At 49.9% G+C, this 13,857-nt stretch overlaps 1 protein-coding gene across 5 annotated transcripts in view; it reads left to right on the top strand.

The window, feature by feature from the left end:
* The first annotated feature begins 9,732 nt into the window (after positions 1-9,732).
* The window catches only part of LOC144951009 (gamma-aminobutyric acid receptor subunit alpha-2-like), a 58,479-nt gene continuing 54,354 nt past the window's right edge, over positions 9,733-13,857 (top strand). For all 5 annotated transcript variants that reach the window (XM_078881238.1, XM_078881240.1, XM_078881239.1 and 2 more), the window contains exon 1: positions 9,733-9,840. The gene's annotated coding sequence lies outside the window, so the exon portion shown is untranslated. The remainder of the gene's footprint in view (positions 9,841-13,857) is intronic.

Below are 13,857 nucleotides of genomic sequence, written 5' to 3'. Positions count from 1 at the left end.
GGTGGGTGGGAAGGAAGGCGCAGGTTTTGATCAGATGATCACACAGTGGCCTAACCCAAAAGTCAACTTTGAATCACAACGGCTGATTGTTTTGCTCACAGTCTAATGTACGTGAAGATAGTAAAATATTTTGATTTAAAGCTTTTGTGACTGCAGGGATTCATATTCTTGGTTCTCTCGGTAAAGTCACGTGGAAGGGAAACAATAAAATAATAAAAATATAAAACAATAAAATTCTCACGACGTTTCGACTGTAACACAAGCAATCATCATCAGATGTGAAAAACATTTTTATTATTTTATTGTTTCCCTTCTACGTGACTTTACCGAGACAACCAAGGATATTAAAATCGTACGTGGAATATTGTACTGTGCTCACTCCCGCTGCGGGATGCTTATGTTTATGTATATTTCGGAAAACGTACAAAACGGAATCCACAACAGATGAACATTCGCTTGTCTGCTTTAGCGCCGTGACGTGCACCAGCGGTGGCGCATTTGCCGCAGAGGGTTCCGCGGTGCGGAAACCTGCCGGCCGTCCTGGTTAATACCGCAGCGTGGGATTAAGCACGAGATGATACGCGGTGCCGTGTGCTTCTCAGCGTGACGGCATTCCAATGCGGGGCCGGTGTCACGCTTCAGTGCCCCAAGGGATCGCACCGCAAAGCCACCCAGCATAATGATTAGCCCGCTTGCAGGCCAGATGCTGCATACAGCCATGTGCCACACAGAGACAGCTGTTACCAGAGTGTCCCACTGGGCTGTATACAGCTTTGTGCCACACAGAGACAGCTGTTACCAGTGTCCCACTGGGCTGTATACAGCTTTGTGCCACACAGAGACAGCTGTTACCAGGGTGTCCCACTGGGCTGTATACAGCCATGTGCCACACAGAGACAGCTGTCACCAGGGTGTCCCACTGGGCTGTATACAGCTTTGTGCCACACATAGACAGCTGTCACCAGAGTGTCCCACTGGGCTGTATACAGCTTTGTGCCACACAGAGACAGCTGTTACCAGAGTGTCCCACTGGGCTGTATACAGCCATGTGCCACACAGAGACAGCTGTCACCAGGGTGTCCCACTGGGCTGTATACAGCTTTGTGCCACACAGAGACAGCTGTTACCAGAGTGTCCCACTGGGCTGTATACAGCCATGTGCCACACAGAGACAGCTGTCACCAGGGTGTCCCACTGGGCTGTATACAGCTTTGTGCCACACAGAGACAGCTGTCACCAGAGTGTCCCACTGGGCTGTATACAGCTGTGTGCCACACAGAGACAGCTGTCACCAGGGTGTCCCACTGGGCTGTATACAGCTGTGTGCCACACAGAGACAGCTGTCACCAGGGTGTCCCACTGGGCTGTATACAGCTGTGTGCCACACAGAGACAGCTGTCACCAGGGTGTCCCACTGGGCTGTATACAGCTTTGTGCCACACAGAGACAGCTGTTACCAGAGTGTCCCACTGGGCTGTATACAGCTGTGTGCCACACAGAGACAGCTGTCACCAGGGTGTCCCACTGGGCTGTATACAGCTGTGTGCCACACAGAGACAGCTGTCACCAGAGTGTCCCACTGGGCTGTATACAGCTTTGTGCCACACAGAGACAGCTGTTACCAGAGTGTCCCACTGGGCTGTATACAGCTTTGTGCCACACAGAGACAGCTGTTACCAGAGTGTCCCACTGGGCTGTATACAGCTTTGTGCCACACAGAGACAGCTGTTACCAGAGTGTCCCACTGGGCTGTATACAGCTTTGTGCCACACAGAGACAGCTGTTACCAGAGTGTCCCACTGGGCTGTATACAGCTTTGTGCCACACAGAGACAGCTGTTACCAGAGTGTCCCACTGGGCTGTATACAGCTTTGTGCCACACAGAGACAGCTGTTACCAGAGTGTCCCACTGGGCTGTATACAGCTTTGTGCCACACAGAGACAGCTGTTACCAGAGTGTCCCACTGGGCTGTATACAGCTTTGTGCCAGACAGAGACAGCTGTTACCAGAGTGTCCCACTGGGCTGTATACAGCTTTGTGCCACAGAGACAGCTCCTAGCGAGGGTGGGATGCTCCCACTTTATCAGACTGCAGCAGAAGTGCATTGAAGTGGTTGAGATGGGACGGGATGCGTGGAAGGCGCTCCCGAGTTTCTGGCGCAACGCGAGTTGGCCCGTGCATGTTGGACGTGCCTGTAAGTTGAACTTCTCTCACGCTGTATGTAGCCAACCGTGACAATCGGAGGTGGGGGGGAAGGAATGCAAACTAAACACAAAAAAGCACAGAGGTTTTTTTGGGTTAGATCGCGTAAATATATAAATGTGTCGTTAAACCCGCCACCACCCGACACAGCCAATTAGTAAGGGTTCGTGTCACGTACACGGAACGTGGCCAATTCGTCACTAGTACCCGTGTGTAGTGTAGTGTATAGTGTAGTATACTAGTACAGCACTAACCGGTGTGTTGGAGAGCCAAGCCACAACATTTACAATCCGAGTATGACGTTTCACCAGTAATTACAACCAGCTTCATCACTGCTGCGGCGACCTAACCCCAAAGAGAGAAAGTAGATGATGATAATAATAATAACGACGTTGGCGGTGAAAGGCGACCTGCGCGTGTTGAAGGTTTGCAGTGCGCGCTCATCACCGAACGATGGGAAGGTTGTCTCTGTACCGCTGTGAAGGCCACCTTCAGTGTGATTTTCTCTGGGACGCTTCTCTTTTGAATTTCGTACCGCACTTTCGAGTTGATTTTGAATTGAAATGTACTTTCTTATTGTTTACAATCTACAGGGTTTAATAAAACTCACGCAATGACGATGCTCATGATGCTGCTGCTGCTGCTGCTACCACGTGCTCACTACCGCTACTTAGCTTCCACGATCGAAGCCACGATGACTGTCTCAGAAGCTTGGAGTCGGTGTCTCATCAGCGGTCAGGCTCGCTTGAACCAATCATTTTTAACTCTCGTCGAGAGCGAGAGAGACTACTAAAACTAAACATGACACCACCTAAACTAAAACTATTAAAAACATCTTATTTTACCAGGTAAGTCCCACTGAGCTATATAACGATTTTTCAGAAGCGACCTGGTTACAAATGATAGCTCGACGAAGTGGCTTATCACGTGGAAATGTATAGCAGCCAAATACTCTAAACGCGTGATGTTGATTCTAAGTGTGGAGGGAAAACCCCGGGGGGAAATCCACGCGACCACAAGGAGAGAGACACGCAAACTCCAAATATACAGCAGGTGTCAGTGTCGGGATCAAACCCACGACCACCTGTATACCAGGCGAGGTAGTTAACATTTCCTAGCCACCGTGATGATGATGATGAGAGAGAGAGACACGCAAACTCCAAATATACAGCAGGCGTCAGGGTCGGGGTCGAACCCACGACTTCCTGCACACCAGGCGAGGTAGTTAACATCTCCTAGCCATCGTGATGATGATGAGAGAGAGAGACACGCAAACTCCAAATATACAGCAGCAGGTGTCAGTGTCGGGATCAAACCCACGACCACCTGCACACCAGGCGAGGTAGTTAACATTTCCTAGCCACCGTGATGATGATGATGAGAGAGAGAGACACGCAAACTCCAAATATACAGCAGGCGTCAGGGTCGGGGTCGAACCCACGACTTCCTGCACACCAGGCGAGGTAGTTAACATCTCCTAGCCATCGTGATGATGATGAGAGAGAGAGACACGCAAACTCCAAATATACAGCAGCAGGTGTCAGTGTCGGGATCAAACCCACGACCACCTGCACACCAGGCGAGGTAGTTAACATTTCCTAGCCACCGTGACGCCTCAGAGGTGCTAGGAGGACGATCAAGTCGAGAAGCGTCACGTGGGAGGGGCGTCACGTGGGAGGGGCGTCACGTGGGAGGGGCGTCACGTGGGAGGGGCGTCACGTGGGAGGGGCGTCACGTGGGAGGGGCGTCACGTGGCGACGGTGGCACACCACGAAGGGGTCTGGGCAGGCGCCGTTGTTCAGCGACCCGCAGCGGATTGGCCAATTCCATCTCCCTGCTGCTTCTGCTGCTGCTGCTGCTGCCTCTGTCCCACCCAGTGAAGTTGGGACATGCTATGATCCTCGCCTGGCCTACCGGAGGTCGTGGGGTCAATCCCGACCACGTTGCACTGCCAGGTCAAGGCCCCGCTGAGCGGTGTAGCTCGTTTCTTTTCTTCAGAAGCGGCCCAGCCATCACAATTGATGGCTCAAAGAAGTGGCTTGTCAGCACGTGGACATTCACAAAAGCCAAATACTAATACGTGCAGTTTAACACGTAAGGCTTGGTGCTTTCGGTAAAGTCACGTAGAAGGGAAATAATAAAATAATAAAAATAAAACAATATCATTTCCCTTCTACGTGACTTTACCGATAGAACCAATAATATGAATCACTGCAGTCACGAAAGCTTTAAATCGAAACGTAGGCTTTCATGACCAATATTATTCATAATAAAGGTTTTTGAGTTAGATCGCGTAAGTATAAATGTGTTCATCTTCTTGGTTCTTTCGGTAAAGTCACGTAGAATGGAAATAATAAAAAAATAATACAAAATAAAACATAATAAAATAATTCTCACGACGTTTCGGCCACAACACAAGCAGCCTTCCTCAGGTGAAGAACAGGTCTGTCGAGAAGACAGAGTCTGAATGACACACCCCAGGCTTGGAGCGTCTATTTAAGCTGGGATGGAGGGGGAAGAGCGCCTTGACAAAATAATTTGCACATCAAGAGGAATTTAGCATATTTATGGATAGCATTAGAAGAAGTTACAGCAGCAGAGGTTAGTGTAAATGCGATTGGTATTACCTTAGAGTCGCGGCATCTCTTCAGAAAGGTGAGAGACTCGATTAGCTGAGCCTTCTTATCCCGGAGTTTGTTGAAGGGTCTTAAATAGATGGCAATTCCAAAACTAGCCGACCATTGTCTACATAACACATGGAAGACTTTGAAGCAAGAGCGCTTGATTCAAAGTACATTAAAACCATCTTTTTGGTTTAGATATGTAGATGACACTTTGGTTGTCTGGCCACTTAATGAATTTCTAAATCATCTCAATTCGCAAAACCCGGCCATCCAGTTCACCATGGAAATGTAGGTGGCTAACACACACCCATTCCTGGATATTTTGCTCGGACGTGGCTTAAATGGTAAAATAACAGACAGTGTTTACCGAAAGGGAATGCACACTGATGCCTATATGAATGCAGATTCGTATCATCACCCCGCACAGAAATCCTCGAATCAAGACGCTCATACATCGGGCTAAAACAGTGTGAGATGGTGAACGTCTGAGGATAAAGATTAAACATGTTAAAGAATGGCGACAATCATGCTCAAATTAACAGAGCATTGAATGCCAAACTAAGATCGAACAGCAATACTGCTGAAAGCGATCAGGTTATTAAAACAATTAAAATACCATATTTTGCGGGAGTAATTGACAAATTAGCTCGCGTTTTGGAAAAACTACAAATCAGAGTAAATTTGACACGGCACACAAAAAAAAATAGTATCTTGTACCAAAGATGAATTGCCTAAGTTATCAACAGAAGGTGTGTTTCGGATTATTTGCTTTAGTGCCAGATGCTATATTGGACAGCCGGGACATAACATTAGCGTAAGACTAAAACAACAGCAAATACATCATAAATACTCTCACACGCAGCTGTCGGCGGTTGAAAAACAAGCTTGCCAACAAGGAAACTCATTTCATGTTGATAACGCTGAAGTGTCGTGTCAAACTAATTGTTACTGGCCGAGACTAATTCGAGAATCCATTGAAATTGAGAGAAACACAAATATTTTCCACCGCTCTGACAGCTACAGGCTTAGTGCGGCCTGGAAGCGTCTTATTAAGTAATACATCTTACAACTGCATTACTTAAGGAGGAAGCACATGCTAACTAACTGATTACTAATCTATTATACAATTACAATTCCCCACCCCCCCCGCCTCCTCCTCTGATCTCTGCACCTGACGTCCGGCTGCACTATTTAAGACCGGACGCAGGTGGAGGGCGTCACTATTCTGGCAAATCGCCCGATGATGCTGGATGCAATTAACAGCGAAACGCTGATGATGATTGCTTGTGTTGCAATCGAAACGTCGAATGCTAGTATTTAATTTAATGTATTATTTTATCTTGATACGTGACTTTACCGAAAGAACCAAAGAATAATTCATGCAGTCACGAAAACTCCAAATTAAGTTTGAAACGCATTCAAATTGTAAATGTTGTGGATTTGCTCTCCAACACACCGGTGGGCTGAAGTAGTGAACTGTTTGGCACGCGTTGTTTACGTGACAACCTTTACTGGCTGTGTAGGGTGCTGGAGGGTTACGACACATTTATACTTTTGCGATCGAAGACAAAAAGCTTTATGATGACGAATAAATGCACGTGGATTCTACATGTGGCGGGAAAACCGGAGGACCCGGAGAAAAATCCACGGGGAGAGAGAGACACGCAAACTCCAAGTATACAGCAGCAGGCGTCAGGGTCGGGATCAAACCCACGCGCTCCTGTGTACCAGGTGAGGTAGTCAACATCTCCTAGCCACAGTGGCAACATGCGTAGCCCTCCAATTGCATTGCTCCTGAAAGCCCAAAATAATTCAATCTGAAACGATGATCAAAAAGACAAAGACCCCCCGTATAGCCTGTAACAGACTGTAGGGGCAAGTGCTGTTAGCGAGCACCTATGAAGGCCAGAACGGCACACGAGGGGGCGGGTGGCCAACACCACGCCCGGCCGCCTTTGTCTCCCCAGTGGCGATGCTTACACACCGCTACACCAGGTACTCATTTGAGGCTGAGTCGACCTAGGGGAAGGCCCAGGACCGGTTCAGATCATCGTCACTGGCGGTGTTGGCCGTGAGCGGGAATTGAACTCGGGTCGCCAGGTTTGTAGCGCAGCGTAGCGCTAACCACTACACTACTGCTCCCCACAATAATCGCACACACACACAGACACACAGACACACAGACACACACACAGACACACACGTGGCCTTTAGTGAGACCCCTGGTGACCTTTAGTGAGGCCCCTCCTCATCATCATCATCATCACCTCCCCATCATCATCATCAACACCTCCCCATCATCATCACCATCATCGTGCTGCTGTCAAACCCCCAATGGTTTCAAACGTGTGGCGTCCCTCGTACCGACGACGTCTTCCCGGCGCAAAGTGGCCGCGCCTCTCTGACAATTAGCGAAGGGCGCTGGGGTCCCAGTTGGACACGACGTTACATCGTGACACACAACTCGCCATAGCCACGAGCGTCGTTGTGGAGAATGTAAATAATGGAAGAGATACGTTGACGACGCGACACTGTTGAAACCAGCCAAGGTGGTGTTGTGGTGGTGGGTCAAGCCCTCTCGTCACACGGCGTCACAAAAAGTCAGACCCCCCCCCCTCAAATATGACGTCACAAAGATTTGCCCCCTCCCCTCCCAAAATTAAAACATGCTTCAAATCGCTTTAAACTATTGTCATTGTAGTGCGTATTTAATGTGGCGCTGCACTCTGATGTTGTAGGAGAAAACATTTATAAAAAAAAGTCTATTTAATTAAGTAGAACGTGTTTTCTATATTTATTTAAAGTTGCGCATTTTGATGTGACGTCACATTTCTCAAACCCCCCCTCCCTCGTCACACATCGTCACAAATGTCTGACCCCCCCCCCCCCCAGGTGCGTGACGTCATTTATGGACGGCCCCTAATGAGTGATAAGACCACCTCGCGCCTTGTCACACACCAACAGCAACTTGGATACTCGCAAAACTCTCTCTTCTCTCTCGGGTCTGCTGCCTATAATCTGTGCCGTCTCGCACGGGGAATCTGTCAATGTCATTTACGCTTCGCCCTTGCTCAGCGGTGGCGAGATGTTAACTACCTCGTCTGGTACACAGGAGGTCGTGGGTTCGATCTGACCCTGACGATCTGAATATTGGGGATGCCACGATGGTGAGATGTTAACTACCTCGCCTGGTACACAGGAGGTCGTGGGTTCGATCCTGACCCTGACGATCTGAATATTGGGGATGCCACGGTGGTGAGATGTTAACTACCTCGCCTGGTACACAGGAGGTCGTGGGTTCGATCCTGACCCTGACGATCTGTATATTGGGGATGCCACGGTGGTGAGATGTTAGCTACCTCGCCTGGTACACAGGAGGTCGTGGGTTCGATCCTGACCCTGACGATCTGAATATTGGGGGTGCCACGGTGGTGAGATGTTAGCTACCTCGCCTGGTACACCGGAGGTCGTGGGTTCAGTCCTGACCCTGACGATCTGTATATTGGGGATGCCACGGTGGTGAGATGTTAGCTACCTCGCCTGGTACACAGGAGGTCGTGGGTTCGATCCTGACCCTGACGATCTGAATATTGGGGGTGCCACGGTGGTGAGATGTTAGCTACCTCGCCTGGTACACCGGAGGTCGTGGGTTCAGTCCTGACCCTGACGATCTGTATATTGGGGATGCCACGGTGGTGAGATGTTAGCTACCTCGCCTGGTACACAGGAGGTCGTGGGTTCGATCCTGAACCCTGACGACCTGCCTATTGTCTTCGGAGTTTGTTCTCCCCATGGTTGGGTGGATTTTTATCGGGGTCCTCCGGTTTTTCCTTCCACATTTACAATAAGCACCCGTTTAGAGTACTTGTGCTGCTGGTGTGCATTTCCACACACAGGGTGAAAGTCGCTTCGTCAAGCCATCATTGGTGATGGTCAGGTCGCTTCTGAAAAAATAGCTAAACAGTATCGTATAGCTCAGTGGGGCCTTACCTGGTAAAACAATTAAATTAGTCGTTTTAGTTTATAATACAGGTTCTAAAAAAACCCCTGTGTTATGGATGATATTGGTCTAGAAAGCCTACGATGTGTTCCACAATGTTAGTTTAGTTCAGCGAGGCAACACCAGCCCTACCCGGCAGGGGTCGTGCTACAGTGAGATCTCTGTAATGTCATTGGTATTCACATCAGCAAGTCGACTCGCGTTCCTGATTGCCTCGCTGGGGCTGAGAGAATTACGGTGTTGCGGGAGGCAGCTTGCCAGCACAAATCCACAGGTTTGATTCTATCTCCCGGAGCGGCAGCTGAAAACGACGGTGCAAGTGCTGGGCCATCCCTCACGTCGAAGGGCGCCCTCGCCACCCCCCCAAAGCGCGGGGCCCGGGGTGCCCCCCCCCCCCCGGTTAATCGTTACCCTAAGGGACGGCTCTGGGGTGGGTGCAAGTGGTCAGAAACCCTACCCCACAACTGCCTCTGTGCACCAGGGCAGTGTGGGGGCTCACTCTCAACCACCTCTCCCACCAAGACGTCGGGCCGGCGTGGAAAAGTAGACCAAGGGTAACCTCGACTAGAGGCTGCTGCTGCTGCTGCCTTAGCAAAGCTCGCTCACTCCCAGTGTAAGCACCGCACGGGTGTGAACTTCTTTCGCGCCGTACGTTGGAGGGCTCTCTGCCTCGCAAGATTCAACGACTAATCGCTGCCCCCCCCCCACCACCACTCCCGCCTCGCGTTGTCGGGAGAGCGCAGAGCGCTCGGCAGCAGCAGCAGCGGCAGCAGCAGCGTCAGCTCACCACGGCACACAACGCAACGAAAAGAACCGTCTCTTTGTTTTTTTTGCAACAAAATTCGTTAAAATAAATACCGGCTTGTCTCGGATTTTTTTTATTTTTATTTTTACGTCGCTTCACGTCCACCACGGAAATATCTTTCGTATTTTGTCGTCGCTGCATTGTTTGGTTGGCGTCGAGCGGCGCTGGTTGCCACGTTCGACGCGGAGCCCGGACAAAGCCGAGAGAGGTAAAATCAACGCTGCCACCACCACCACCGCCGTTAGTTTTCTCTCAAATATCGCGGGTTTTTTTTAAACGAACGGAACTCTTCTCGCGCATTGCGATTTTATTTCGTGCGTTTTGTTTTTAGGTTGTGAAGGGAATTTTTTTTTAAATGAAATTGCGCGGAAATTCGTTCAGCTACGCATGTTGACTATCAATGGCAACAACTGTAATGTTACGCATGAATATATATTACATTTAAACAAATGTGTATTTTTGCGTTGAATATCCTTTTTGTGTTAAGTTTATTCAATTGTTGTTGCCATTATATATTTAGCAATGTAAGATGGAATTTATAAGGATATTTTTAAAATATATTTACGTGGTGCGATTTATGCGGCTGTGCCCTTTAAGGGTCCAGATGTGGTGACCAGCCCAAACCCAGCCTAAAATTCCAATGTCATGAATACAGATGATTTAACGATTAATATATCAATTGATATACACTACGAACAACAACTGCATACAATGTTTGTATTTAATCATTTACAATGATAGACGCACATTCGCATGTACATACTACTTTTTACTATTTTACGTTGCCTTGATAATTGGCACACATCTTTCGTATGATTGGCACTTATTTGCATACGATCCATATATTGCTCCCAATTTCGAGGCCTCGCTTACAGCAAGATGGCTTAAGATCATTGCGTTAATAAATGCGTAAAATAGATGGCAATTCAGCAATGTTGTGATTTAAAGTAACACAATTGTGTTTCTTGAACAATTTGTCAGAAATTGAATGGGGGGGGGGGGGTGTTAGGCTTGCTGGGTTGGGTGTGGGATGAGAGGGCCCTGTGTGTGTCTGTCTGTGTGTCTGTGTGTGTCTGTGTGTGTGTCTGTATGTCTGTGTGTGTCTGTCTGTGTGTGTGTCTGTGTGTGTGTCTGTCTGTGTGTGTGTGTCTGTGTGTGTCTGTGTGTGTGTGTGTCTATGTGTGGGGAGTGGTGGTGTAGCAGTTAGCGCGCTGTGCTACGAACCTGGCGACACGAGTTCGATTCCTGCTCACGCCCAACACCGATGACGATTATCCGAACCGGTTCTGCGCCTCCCCTAGGTCGACTCAGCCTCAAATGAGTACCCGGTGCGGTGTGTAAACATCGCCATTGGGGAGACAAAGGCGGTCGGGCATAGTGCTGGCCATACACCCCCTGTGAAGGCTATACGGGGGGTCTTTGTATGTCTGTGGGGCAAGCTGGGCCATGTAGCCCGCATGCCCAGCCACCGGATAGAGAGGGGGCAAAACTGGCGCGGCACGGGCTAGAGAGGAGATGAAGTGATGGGTGTGTAGATGAGTGGCACGGGCTAGAGAGGAGATGGAGTGATGGGTGAGTGAGTGGGTGAGTGGCACGGCCTAGAGAAGAGATGGAGTGATGGGTGAGTGGCACGGACTAGAGAAGAGATGGAGTGATGGGTGAGTGGCACGGGCTAGAGAAGAGATGGAGTGATGGGTGAGTGGCACGGGCTAGAGAAGAGATGGAGTGAGGGTGAGTGGGTGGGTGAGTGGCATGGGCTAGAGAAGAGATGGAGTGATGGGTGAGTGGGTGGGTGGGTGAGTGGGTGAGTGGCACGGGCTAGAGAAGAGATGGAGTGATGGGTGAGTGGGTGAGTGAGTGACACGGGCTAGAGAAGAGATGGAGTGATGGGTGAGTGGCACGGGCTAGAGAAGAGATGGAGTGATGGGTGAGTGGCACGGGCTAGAGAAGAGATGGAGTGAGGGTGAGTGGGTGGGTGAGTGGCATGGGCTAGAGAAGAGATGGAGTGATGGGTGAGTGGGTGGGTGGGTGAGTGGGTGAGTGGCACGGGCTAGAGAAGAGATGGAGTGATGGGTGTGTGGGTGAGTGAGTGACACGGGCTAGAAAAGAGATGGAGTGATCTGGTACAGGAGGACGTGGAGCTGAGTGGACTTGCCGATGACTGTTACCAGCGGTGTCAAGATCGGCCTCTGTGGAGGAGGCTCGTGAATGACGCCACTGGGTAGTTGGAGGCAGTCGCCCTCCAACAACAACAGAGGGCAAGAGGAGCGACGCTCACAACAACGAGCGGAACGCCGGGTGGATAAAACGCAGCGAGTTGGCACAGGAGGGGGCACGGGTGGTGCATCAGCCGCTTATCTCAGTCAGTCGACCCATGACACCTGGGTCTGTCCCGTGACCTCCTGCCAGCAGACGTTCGACACTGCACGTGGCCTTAACATGCACCTAGCCTGGCACAAGCGCCGTGGGGACGCCACCGGCACTTCGTAGCGAATGGCGGCTGTTATGGGGGAAGCGTGCGTTTGTGACTTCTACTCACTCTGTTACGTGCAGTTGTGCAAGAGATCTCCATTCTAACTCATTTCTTTAGAAGCGCTTTTTGTGTGCGTTTAGTTTGTTGTCCTTCCCCCAGAACCTCCGATTAGGGACGGTTGGCTACGTACGGTGTGAAAGAAGTGCAAAGTACATGCAATGCATGCATGTTCAAGACCGAACCAGGAGGAGGATTTCTCCGACAACTCTGGCTGCCGCCTGATGAGGCTCATTGTAATTACCAGCGAAACGTCGGACTCGAATTCTAAATGTTGTGTGTTTACTCTCCAACACACCGGTTAGTGCTGAACTCATAACTACGTGTTGTTTACGTGACAACCCTTACTAATTGGCTGTGTCGTGTGGTGGCGAGTTTAACGACACATTTATATTCACGCGATTTAACCCACAAACCTCTATTATGGACATGCATATGGGCACATGCTTGCCTTTGTGTGTGCGTGTCTGTGGGCATGCGTGTGATGAGTGCACTGCGCTACGAACCCGGCGACCCGAGTTCGATTCCCACTCACTGCTCACAATGACGAATATCTGAAATGGTCATAGGCCTCTGCTAGGTCGATTCAGCCTTAAATGAGTATCCGGTATGGTGTGTAAAACATCACTGGGGAAACAAAGGCGGTCGGGCATGGTTTTGGCCACCCACCTCCTTGTGTGCTGTGCCGGTCTTCATGAATGCTTTCTGACTGCACTGCCCCGGCAGTCTGTCCAAGGCTACACGAGGGGTATTTTGTCTCTGGTGTGCATGTCTTTGCCTTCTTGTTGAGGTGTTTAGGTGGTTTGACATCTCCACTATAATTCCACCATTCGGAGTTTGATGAATATCAGTGGCAATACAAGTGACACGTGACACGTGCTGTCAAAACCACGAACCTCTTCTGAGGCCTCACCCTGGGTCGTGAGTTCATAGCTGCTCGCTAACAGGACTTGTACAACTAAACAGCTGAAAGTTGTGATCATTGTCTATGTGACACCAACTTAAACATCGGCCACGACCAACCCACCGCTGGGTGAAACTCTGCCAACACCGTCGTCATCACTCACGACCCTGCGATGACACAATCCACCGCAAGGCCACCGTGGGCCACTGGAGGCCTCAGGTGGCCTTGAGGACGGCCCGTGACACGCGGGCCCCGACAATACACAAATGTGACAACACCCTCATCCATCGTCGTGCTGCCAAATGTGTGGCGGCCCTCACAACTGATGATGTCTTATCGGTGAAAGTGGCGCCCCTCTGAGAATGAGTGAAGATCACTGGGCTAGCAGCGCCTGCAAACAAGCTGATTCTGTCGCTCCGACTTGGCGGTGGACATCCTCTCAGACACCATCGTCTCTGTGACTGGAGGGAAATCGAGGTTCATCTGAGTCGACTTCCAAATTCAATTTCAGTTTTTTGTTGGTTAAAAATTCGTCGCTAACGATTTTTTACCGGAAGTATTCGGGGAAATCCTGGACCGTTCTTAACCCGAATGTTAACTTTTAACCTCGGCGAAAGCTTAAGCAATGCTCGTATTAACCCACGCACGTATTCAACCGGGAGTCAAATGTAACCTCAAACCCCCCGTGAGCAACCCCACAAAGTGTCCCGAGTGATCAAATGACACGAGGGTGACAGGAAGAGTCACCCTCGAACGCCGCTCACAACAATGAGCAAGAGCGCTGGGCGGAT

The sequence above is a fragment of the Lampetra fluviatilis genome, chromosome 60 (genome assembly GCF_964198595.1).
Source record: "Lampetra fluviatilis chromosome 60, kcLamFluv1.1, whole genome shotgun sequence".
Lineage (NCBI taxonomy): Eukaryota > Metazoa > Chordata > Hyperoartia > Petromyzontiformes > Petromyzontidae > Lampetra > Lampetra fluviatilis.
The sequence above is the reverse complement of the archived record's forward strand: the minus strand, read 5'-3'. Positions and strand labels throughout refer to the sequence as shown.